The sequence below is a fragment of the Dreissena polymorpha genome, chromosome 11 (assembly GCF_020536995.1).
Source record: "Dreissena polymorpha isolate Duluth1 chromosome 11, UMN_Dpol_1.0, whole genome shotgun sequence".
NCBI lineage: Eukaryota > Metazoa > Mollusca > Bivalvia > Myida > Dreissenidae > Dreissena > Dreissena polymorpha.
In genome coordinates, this window is record NC_068365.1 from 7,392,846 (window position 1) to 7,403,774 (window position 10,929).

Genomic DNA, 10,929 nt, shown 5'->3' on the forward strand with positions numbered 1-10,929 from the left:
ATTTGCCTGTGTACATGATAATAAATTAGTATTATTACCTGTTTTACCATCAACAACCCTTATCCAGTGGCCCTCGGCTTAGTCGCAGACATTCCTCTACCTGAAAAAGTCAAAATACCCAATAGAAATAGATATAAAATGAAGAAAAAAAAACATGCATTTATGTATTTTAAGTGTATTTCTATGAATAATATGAGGTGATAAGGCTTGAAATATGCATGATTGTACTAAATATGAAAGCTGGCTCAGTTAAGCATCTGTTGCACTGTCAAAACTGTAAAAATGTCCGCCATTCCATGTAGGTGAAATGGGGCTCCGTTTGAATGTTCATGCTTTACGCACAAGCTATTGTTGCGTTACTGGATTGCGGAGTCCTTGGCATTGAATTCTGACTTCTTGTAGCACAATAACGCTACACGGTCAACCAAAATGCCTTTGAATTAAGTCGGAAAGCAATTTAGCCCTTATTCGGCTATACAAGGGTGGGGGGGTCAACTTGAAAAACAACTATTCCAGGTCAAATAATCTGAATTCATGCATTTAATGCACTAATTTTCTTCTCTTTTGCTAAGAAATTACCAAAAATCAGCTTTCCCAGTCATATTTTGCACTTGCAGATGATATTACATTTTTCACATAAAGCTAGTTTAGGTTACAATATAGTAAAAGATTTCCTACACAAATTCAATGTAAAAGCAATAACTTTAACGAAAAATAAGTCAAACTTTTGCGCATAGAGACCCTCATAACCATACCTTTTCTCGAAGAGCATTCCAAGCCGAATTGATTTAAGCAATAAAAAAGATAGGTCACGCGATATGTAAGAAAGAACTCGTCACGAATCAAAAGTCACTGTTTTACGGCCATCTATTTTCCGGCTTCTATCCAGTTCATGAGGGTTTCCCGCCATCTGTCAAAGTCTTATGTAGTCTCCAATCTTCAGATAAAAGAGTGAATTTCTAGTAAACAACAATGTTTTCCCTGCCACATGCACACAGAAATATACTCAAATAAAGTAATGGCAAGTGACCCTACAGAGAACCGTGTCTTCAAATAAATGATGTTCATGTTTTTAGAGAGTATAGCATTGCACTCCAAAAAGATTTAGTATATTGTAACCTAAAGGAAAAATATCTTCTGATTAAAATGTGTTTTTCTTGCATATTCTTATCTTCCTATTCATATTGCACACACATAATAAGTTTGGCTGGATTATCTGTCCATTTGGCCATTTTTTTTCATATTTTCACACGCGGGTGTTTTCGGTCCAAAGAAGGCGATTTTAGGCCTGTTAAAGCTTAAATGTCCCTTTAAGATTTAAATGTGCTAAGTTCAATATCTGCAACAAAATACCAAAACAAACCAAATGGACATGCACGTGGGGCTTATGCGGGGTGGTGAAAGAATGACTTTGTTAGATATTTTCACTCTAAGCAATTTTGATAATGTCAATTTTGTGGGTTTTTTTTTTTAAATCACCCCAAAAATGTCAATTTCAAAGCAAAGAAAATCCAATTTCATCCAAGAAAATAAACAAATTAGTACAAATGAGAGATCAAAGATACTTTGAAGAGAAGAAATCAATAAGCTTCCAATAACTTGTTGTTTAGCACCAATAAAAGTGTGAAATCTTGAAACGCGCCTTGTCGCTCGGAGCCCAATTATTTGCCAGAGGCCAATGATATATCCTAGCATTTAATGTCATGGGTGCCTTTAAACTGCAGCAGATGGTCAATATGCATTGCCAGCTCTCATTTAGAGGTTCAATAGAATACAAAATTTCATATTTTTGGCACAAAATAAGTACTTTTGACTATTTTTATGGTGGCAATCTGGGTAAAAAATGGGGATTCATAACCAAGCGAAAGAAAAAATGCTCATTTTGGGGGTATAGAATGGACGGAAAGGTTAAAATGAACAAGATACATATATGTAGGCAAGCATTTTAAGCATAGAAATGAGGTTCCATGTAGTAACAGGGGCAGAAAGGCAGCTCAGATCAATGCAGGCTGCCTGAAAGGGGTTTCTAGTACTTCTTTTGGGGACACAGCTTCCCGCAGAATTCTCAACACAACAAACATCATTGATCCATGTCCCCTCTGTATGCAAAGACAAGCAAATAAAGTCAATACTGCCCTTAAATCACTGAATGAGAGAAGCATTTACCAAATAAAAAACAAAACTGGTTGCTGAAAGTGCCAAATTTTGTCAAAAAGATCCCTCTAATGTAAACGATGAAGGGGACACTCGCTACAACAATCCTATGTTTAAGTTGGACGCGACATCTTCTCAAGCCGGAACCATGACTGTAAGCATATTGTGAGAAAACAGTACCAAACACAAGCTAATTGTAGGGTAACAAGTAGCAAATCAACTCAGCTGTGCTGCATACATGCTCAGGAACAAGGATAAACATGTTGAGTGCCAACTTCTGCTGCCAACAGAGCACGAGCTTTACGTGTCAGGACGCGGAATAATCGATACAAACTGCATGGGAATTGCACGACAGCAAGAGTTTGAGTGACCACAAAACTGATTAGGACAGTATTTCACACCTTAAGCATCATAAATATGCTTATTTGCCTGTGTACATGATAATAAATTAGTATTATTACCTGTTTTACCATCAACAACCCTTATCCAGTGGCCCTCGGCTTAGTCGCAGACATTCCTCTACCTGAAAAAGTCAAAATACCCAATAGAAATAGATATAAAATGAAGAAAAAAAACATGCATTTATGTATTTTAAGTGTATTTCTATGAATAATATGAGGTGATAAGGCTTGAAATATGCATGATTGTACTAAATATGAAAGCTGGCTCAGTTAAGCATCTGTTGCACTGTCAAAACTGTAAAAATGTCCGCCATTCCATGTAGGTGAAATGGGGCTCCGTTTGAATGTTCATGCTTTACGCACAAGCTATTGTTGCGTTACTGGATTGCGGAGTCCTTGGCATTGAATTCTGACTTCTTGTAGCACAATAACGCTACACGGTCAACCAAAATGCCTTTGAATTTAAGTCGGAAAGCAATTTAGCCCTTATTCGGCTATACAAGGGTGGGGGGTCAACTTGAAAAACAACTATTCCAGGTCAAATAATCTGAATTCATGCATTTAATGCACTAATTTTCTTCTCTTTTGCTAAGAAATTACCAAAAATCAGCTTTCCCAGTCATATTTTGCACTTGCAGATGATATTACATTTTTCACATAAAGCTAGTTTAGGTTACAATATAGTAAAAGATTTCCTACACAAATTCAATGTAAAAGCAATAACTTTAACGAAAAATAAAGTCAAACTTTTGCGCATAGAGACCCTCATAACCATACCTTTTCTCGAAGAGCATTCCAAGCCGAATTGATTTAAGCAATAAAAAAGATAGGTCACGCGATATGTAAGAAAGAACTCGTCACGAATCAAAAGTCACTGTTTTACGGCCATCTATTTTCCGGCTTCTATCCAGTTCATGAGGGTTTCCCGCCATCTGTCAAAGTCTTATGTAGTCTCCAATCTTCAGATAAAAGAGTGAATTTCTAGTAAACAACAATGTTTTCCCTGCCACATGCACACAGAAATATACTCAAATAAAGTAATGGCAAGTGACCCTACAGAGAACCGTGTCTTCAAATAAATGATGTTCATGTTTTTAGAGAGTATAGCATTGCACTCCAAAAAGATTTAGTATATTGTAACCTAAAGGAAAAATATCTTCTGATTAAAATGTGTTTTTCTTGCATATTCTTATCTTCCTATTCATATTGCACACACATAATAAGTTTGGCTGGATTATCTGTCCATTTGGCCATTTTTTTTCATATTTTCACACGCGGGTGTTTTCGGTCCAAAGAAGGCGATTTTAGGCCTGTTAAAGCTTAAATGTCCCTTTAAGATTTAAATGTGCTAAGTTCAATATCTGCAACAAAATACCAAAACAAACCAAATGGACATGCACGTGGGGCTTATGCGGGGTGGTGAAAGAATGACTTTGTTAGATATTTTCACTCTAAGCAATTTTGATAATGTCAATTTTGTGGTTTTTTTTTTTTAAATCACCCCAAAAATGTCAATTTCAAAGCAAAGAAAATCCAATTTCATCCAAGAAAATAAACAAATTAGTACAAATGAGAGATCAAAGATACTTTGAAGAGAAGAAATCAATAAGCTTCCAATAACTTGTTGTTTAGCACCAATAAAAGTGTGAAATCTTGAAACGCGCCTTGTCGCTCGGAGCCCAATTATTTGCCAGAGGCCAATGATATATCCTAGCATTTAATGTCATGGGTGCCTTTAAACTGCAGCAGATGGTCAATATGCATTGCCAGCTCTCATTTAGAGGTTCAATAGAATACAAAATTTCATATTTTTGGCACAAAATAAGTACTTTTGACTATTTTTATGGTGGCAATCTGGGTAAAAAATGGGGATTCATAACCAAGCGAAAGAAAAAATGCTCATTTTGGGGGTATAGAATGGACGGAAAGGTTAAAATGAACAAGATACATATATGTAGGCAAGCATTTTAAGCATAGAAATGAGGTTCCATGTAGTAACAGGGGCAGAAAGGCAGCTCAGATCAATGCAGGCTGCCTGAAAGGGGTTTCTAGTACTTCTTTTGGGGACACAGCTTCCCGCAGAATTCTCAACACAACAAACATCATTGATCCATGTCCCCTCTGTATGCAAAGACAAGCAAATAAAGTCAATACTGCCCTTAAATCACTGAATGAGAGAAGCATTTACCAAATAAAAAACAAAACTGGTTGCTGAAAGTGCCAAATTTTGTCAAAAAGATCCCTCTAATGTAAACGATGAAGGGGACACTCGCTACAACAATCCTATGTTTAAGTTGGACGCGACATCTTCTCAAGCCGGAACCATGACTGTAAGCATATTGTGAGAAAACAGTACCAAACACAAGCTAATTGTAGGGTAACAAGTAGCAAATCAACTCAGCTGTGCTGCATACATGCTCAGGAACAAGGATAAACATGTTGAGTGCCAACTTCTGCTGCCAACAGAGCACGAGCTTTACGTGTCAGGACGCGGAATAATCGATACAAACTGCATGGGAATTGCACGACAGCAAGAGTTTGAGTGACCACAAAACTGATTAGGACAGTATTTCACACCTTAAGCATCATAAATATGCTTATTTGCCTGTGTACATGATAATAAATTAGTATTATTACCTGTTTTACCATCAACAACCCTTATCCAGTGGCCCTCGGCTTAGTCGCAGACATTCCTCTACCTGAAAAAGTCAAAATACCCAATAGAAATAGATATAAAATGAAGAAAAAAACATGCATTTATGTATTTTAAGTGTATTTCTATGAATAATATGAGGTGATAAGGCTTGAAATATGCATGATTGTACTAAATATGAAAGCTGGCTCAGTTAAGCATCTGTTGCACTGTCAAAACTGTAAAAATGTCCGCCATTCCATGTAGGTGAAATGGGGCTCCGTTTGAATGTTCATGCTTTACGCACAAGCTATTGTTGCGTTACTGGATTGCGGAGTCCTTGGCATTGAATTCTGACTTCTTGTAGCACAATAACGCTACACGGTCAACCAAAATGCCTTTGAATTTAAGTCGGAAAGCAATTTAGCCCTTATTCGGCTATACAAGGGTGGGGGGTCAACTTGAAAAACAACTATTCCAGGTCAAATAATCTGAATTCATGCATTTAATGCACTAATTTTCTTCTCTTTTGCTAAGAAATTACCAAAAATCAGCTTTCCCAGTCATATTTTGCACTTGCAGATGATATTACATTTTTCACATAAAGCTAGTTTAGGTTACAATATAGTAAAAGATTTCCTACACAAATTCAATGTAAAAGCAATAACTTTAACGAAAAATAAAGTCAAACTTTTGCGCATAGAGACCCTCATAACCATACCTTTTCTCGAAGAGCATTCCAAGCCGAATTGATTTAAGCAATAAAAAAGATAGGTCACGCGATATGTAAGAAAGAACTCGTCACGAATCAAAAGTCACTGTTTTACGGCCATCTATTTTCCGGCTTCTATCCAGTTCATGAGGGTTTCCCGCCATCTGTCAAAGTCTTATGTAGTCTCCAATCTTCAGATAAAAGAGTGAATTTCTAGTAAACAACAATGTTTTCCCTGCCACATGCACACAGAAATATACTCAAATAAAGTCATGGCAAGTGACCCTACAGAGAACCGTGTCTTCAAATAAATGATGTTCATGTTTTTAGAGAGTATAGCATTGCACTCCAAAAAGATTTAGTATATTGTAACCTAAAGGAAAAATATCTTCTGATTAAAATGTGTTTTTCTTGCATATTCTTATCTTCCTATTCATATTGCACACACATAATAAGTTTGGCTGGATTATCTGTCCATTTGGCCATTTTTTTTCATATTTTCACACGCGGGTGTTTTCGGTCCAAAGAAGGCGATTTTAGGCCTGTTAAAGCTTAAATGTCCCTTTAAGATTTAAATGTGCTAAGTTCAATATCTGCAACAAAATACCAAAACAAACCAAATGGACATGCACGTGGGGCTTATGCGGGGTGGTGAAAGAATGACTTTGTTAGATATTTTCACTCTAAGCAATTTTGATAATGTCAATTTTGTGGGTTTTTTTTTTAAATCACCCCAAAAATGTCAATTTCAAAGCAAAGAAAATCCAATTTCATCCAAGAAAATAAACAAATTAGTACAAATGAGAGATCAAAGATACTTTGAAGAGAAGAAATCAATAAGCTTCCAATAACTTGTTGTTTAGCACCAATAAAAGTGTGAAATCTTGAAACGCGCCTTGTCGCTCGGAGCCCAATTATTTGCCAGAGGCCAATGATATATCCTAGCATTTAATGTCATGGGTGCCTTTAAACTGCAGCAGATGGTCAATATGCATTGCCAGCTCTCATTTAGAGGTTCAATAGAATACAAAATTTCATATTTTTGGCACAAAATAAGTACTTTTGACTATTTTTATGGTGGCAATCTGGGTAAAAAATGGGGATTCATAACCAAGCGAAAGAAAAAATGCTCATTTTGGGGGTATAGAATGGACGGAAAGGTTAAAATGAACAAGATACATATATGTAGGCAAGCATTTTAAGCATAGAAATGAGGTTCCATGTAGTAACAGGGGCAGAAAGGCAGCTCAGATCAATGCAGGCTGCCTGAAAGGGGTTTCTAGTACTTCTTTTGGGGACACAGCTTCCCGCAGAATTCTCAACACAACAAACATCATTGATCCATGTCCCCTCTGTATGCAAAGACAAGCAAATAAAGTCAATACTGCCCTTAAATCACTGAATGAGAGAAGCATTTACCAAATAAAAAACAAAACTGGTTGCTGAAAGTGCCAAATTTTGTCAAAAAGATCCCTCTAATGTAAACGATGAAGGGGACACTCGCTACAACAATCCTATGTTTAAGTTGGACGCGACATCTTCTCAAGCCGGAACCATGACTGTAAGCATATTGTGAGAAAACAGTACCAAACACAAGCTAATTGTAGGGTAACAAGTAGCAAATCAACTCAGCTGTGCTGCATACATGCTCAGGAACAAGGATAAACATGTTGAGTGCCAACTTCTGCTGCCAACAGAGCACGAGCTTTACGTGTCAGGACGCGGAATAATCGATACAAACTGCATGGGAATTGCACGACAGCAAGAGTTTGAGTGACCACAAAACTGATTAGGACAGTATTTCACACCTTAAGCATCATAAATATGCTTATTTGCCTGTGTACATGATAATAAATTAGTATTATTACCTGTTTTACCATCAACAACCCTTATCCAGTGGCCCTCGGCTTAGTCGCAGACATTCCTCTACCTGAAAAAGTCAAAATACCCAATAGAAATAGATATAAAATGAAGAAAAAAACATGCATTTATGTATTTTAAGTGTATTTCTATGAATAATATGAGGTGATAAGGCTTGAAATATGCATGATTGTACTAAATATGAAAGCTGGCTCAGTTAAGCATCTGTTGCACTGTCAAAACTGTAAAAATGTCCGCCATTCCATGTAGGTGAAATGGGGCTCCGTTTGAATGTTCATGCTTTACGCACAAGCTATTGTTGCGTTACTGGATTGCGGAGTCCTTGGCATTGAATTCTGACTTCTTGTAGCACAATAACGCTACACGGTCAACCAAAATGCCTTTGAATTTAAGTCGGAAAGCAATTTAGCCCTTATTCGGCTATACAAGGGTGGGGGGTCAACTTGAAAAACAACTATTCCAGGTCAAATAATCTGAATTCATGCATTTAATGCACTAATTTTCTTCTCTTTTGCTAAGAAATTACCAAAAATCAGCTTTCCCAGTCATATTTTGCACTTGCAGATGATATTACATTTTTCACATAAAGCTAGTTTAGGTTACAATATAGTAAAAGATTTCCTACACAAATTCAATGTAAAAGCAATAACTTTAACGAAAAATAAAGTCAAACTTTTGCGCATAGAGACCCTCATAACCATACCTTTTCTCGAAGAGCATTCCAAGCCGAATTGATTTAAGCAATAAAAAAGATAGGTCACGCGATATGTAAGAAAGAACTCGTCACGAATCAAAAGTCACTGTTTTACGGCCATCTATTTTCCGGCTTCTATCCAGTTCATGAGGGTTTCCCGCCATCTGTCAAAGTCTTATGTAGTCTCCAATCTTCAGATAAAAGAGTGAATTTCTAGTAAACAACAATGTTTTCCCTGCCACATGCACACAGAAATATACTCAAATAAAGTCATGGCAAGTGACCCTACAGAGAACCGTGTCTTCAAATAAATGATGTTCATGTTTTTAGAGAGTATAGCATTGCACTCCAAAAAGATTTAGTATATTGTAACCTAAAGGAAAAATATCTTCTGATTAAAATGTGTTTTTCTTGCATATTCTTATCTTCCTATTCATATTGCACACACATAATAAGTTTGGCTGGATTATCTGTCCATTTGGCCATTTTTTTTCATATTTTCACACGCGGGTGTTTTCGGTCCAAAGAAGGCGATTTTAGGCCTGTTAAAGCTTAAATGTCCCTTTAAGATTTAAATGTGCTAAGTTCAATATCTGCAACAAAATACCAAAACAAACCAAATGGACATGCACGTGGGGCTTATGCGGGGTGGTGAAAGAATGACTTTGTTAGATATTTTCACTCTAAGCAATTTTGATAATGTCAATTTTGTGGGTTTTTTTTTTTAAATCACCCCAAAAATGTCAATTTCAAAGCAAAGAAAATCCAATTTCATCCAAGAAAATAAACAAATTAGTACAAATGAGAGATCAAAGATACTTTGAAGAGAAGAAATCAATAAGCTTCCAATAACTTGTTGTTTAGCACCAATAAAAGTGTGAAATCTTGAAACGCGCCTTGTCGCTCGGAGCCCAATTATTTGCCAGAGGCCAATGATATATCCTAGCATTTAATGTCATGGGTGCCTTTAAACTGCAGCAGATGGTCAATATGCATTGCCAGCTCTCATTTAGAGGTTCAATAGAATACAAAATTTCATATTTTTGGCACAAAATAAGTACTTTTGACTATTTTTATGGTGGCAATCTGGGTAAAAAATGGGGATTCATAACCAAGCGAAAGAAAAAATGCTCATTTTGGGGGTATAGAATGGACGGAAAGGTTAAAATGAACAAGATACATATATGTAGGCAAGCATTTTAAGCATAGAAATGAGGTTCCATGTAGTAACAGGGGCAGAAAGGCAGCTCAGATCAATGCAGGCTGCCTGAAAGGGGTTTCTAGTACTTCTTTTGGGGACACAGCTTCCCGCAGAATTCTCAACACAACAAACATCATTGATCCATGTCCCCTCTGTATGCAAAGACAAGCAAATAAAGTCAATACTGCCCTTAAATCACTGAATGAGAGAAGCATTTACCAAATAAAAAACAAAACTGGTTGCTGAAAGTGCCAAATTTTGTCAAAAAGATCCCTCTAATGTAAACGATGAAGGGGACACTCGCTACAACAATCCTATGTTTAAGTTGGACGCGACATCTTCTCAAGCCGGAACCATGACTGTAAGCATATTGTGAGAAAACAGTACCAAACACAAGCTAATTGTAGGGTAACAAGTAGCAAATCAACTCAGCTGTGCTGCATACATGCTCAGGAACAAGGATAAACATGTTGAGTGCCAACTTCTGCTGCCAACAGAGCACGAGCTTTACGTGTCAGGACGCGGAATAATCGATACAAACTGCATGGGAATTGCACGACAGCAAGAGTTTGAGTGACCACAAAACTGATTAGGACAGTATTTCACACCTTAAGCATCATAAATATGCTTATTTGCCTGTGTACATGATAATAAATTAGTATTATTACCTGTTTTACCATCAACAACCCTTATCCAGTGGCCCTCGGCTTAGTCGCAGACATTCCTCTACCTGAAAAAGTCAAAATACCCAATAGAAATAGATATAAAATGAAGAAAAAAACATGCATTTATGTATTTTAAGTGTATTTCTATGAATAATATGAGGTGATAAGGCTTGAAATATGCATGATTGTACTAAATATGAAAGCTGGCTCAGTTAAGCATCTGTTGCACTGTCAAAACTGTAAAAATGTCCGCCATTCCATGTAGGTGAAATGGGGCTCCGTTTGAATGTTCATGCTTTACGCACAAGCTATTGTTGCGTTACTGGATTGCGGAGTCCTTGGCATTGAATTCTGACTTCTTGTAGCACAATAACGCTACACGGTCAACCAAAATGCCTTTGAATTTAAGTCGGAAAGCAATTTAGCCCTTATTCGGCTATACAAGGGTGGGGGGTCAACTTGAAAAACAACTATTCCAGGTCAAATAATCTGAATTCATGCATTTAATGCACTAATTTTCTTCTCTTTTGCTAAGAAATTACCAAAAATCAGCTTTCCCAGTCATATTTTGCACTTGCAGATGATATTA

The 10,929-nt window shown here is 36.8% G+C and overlaps 1 long non-coding RNA gene across 1 annotated transcript; it reads right to left on the reverse strand.

The window, feature by feature from the left end:
• Positions 1–10,474, reverse strand: LOC127851792 (uncharacterized). The gene is made up of 5 exons (XR_008035957.1): positions 10,344–10,474; positions 7,768–7,829; positions 5,193–5,254; positions 2,616–2,677; positions 1–100 (listed from the first exon to the last, which is right to left on the reverse strand). It is a non-coding gene; the product is annotated as an uncharacterized LOC127851792 (long non-coding RNA).
• Positions 10,475–10,929: the final 455 nt, after the last annotated feature.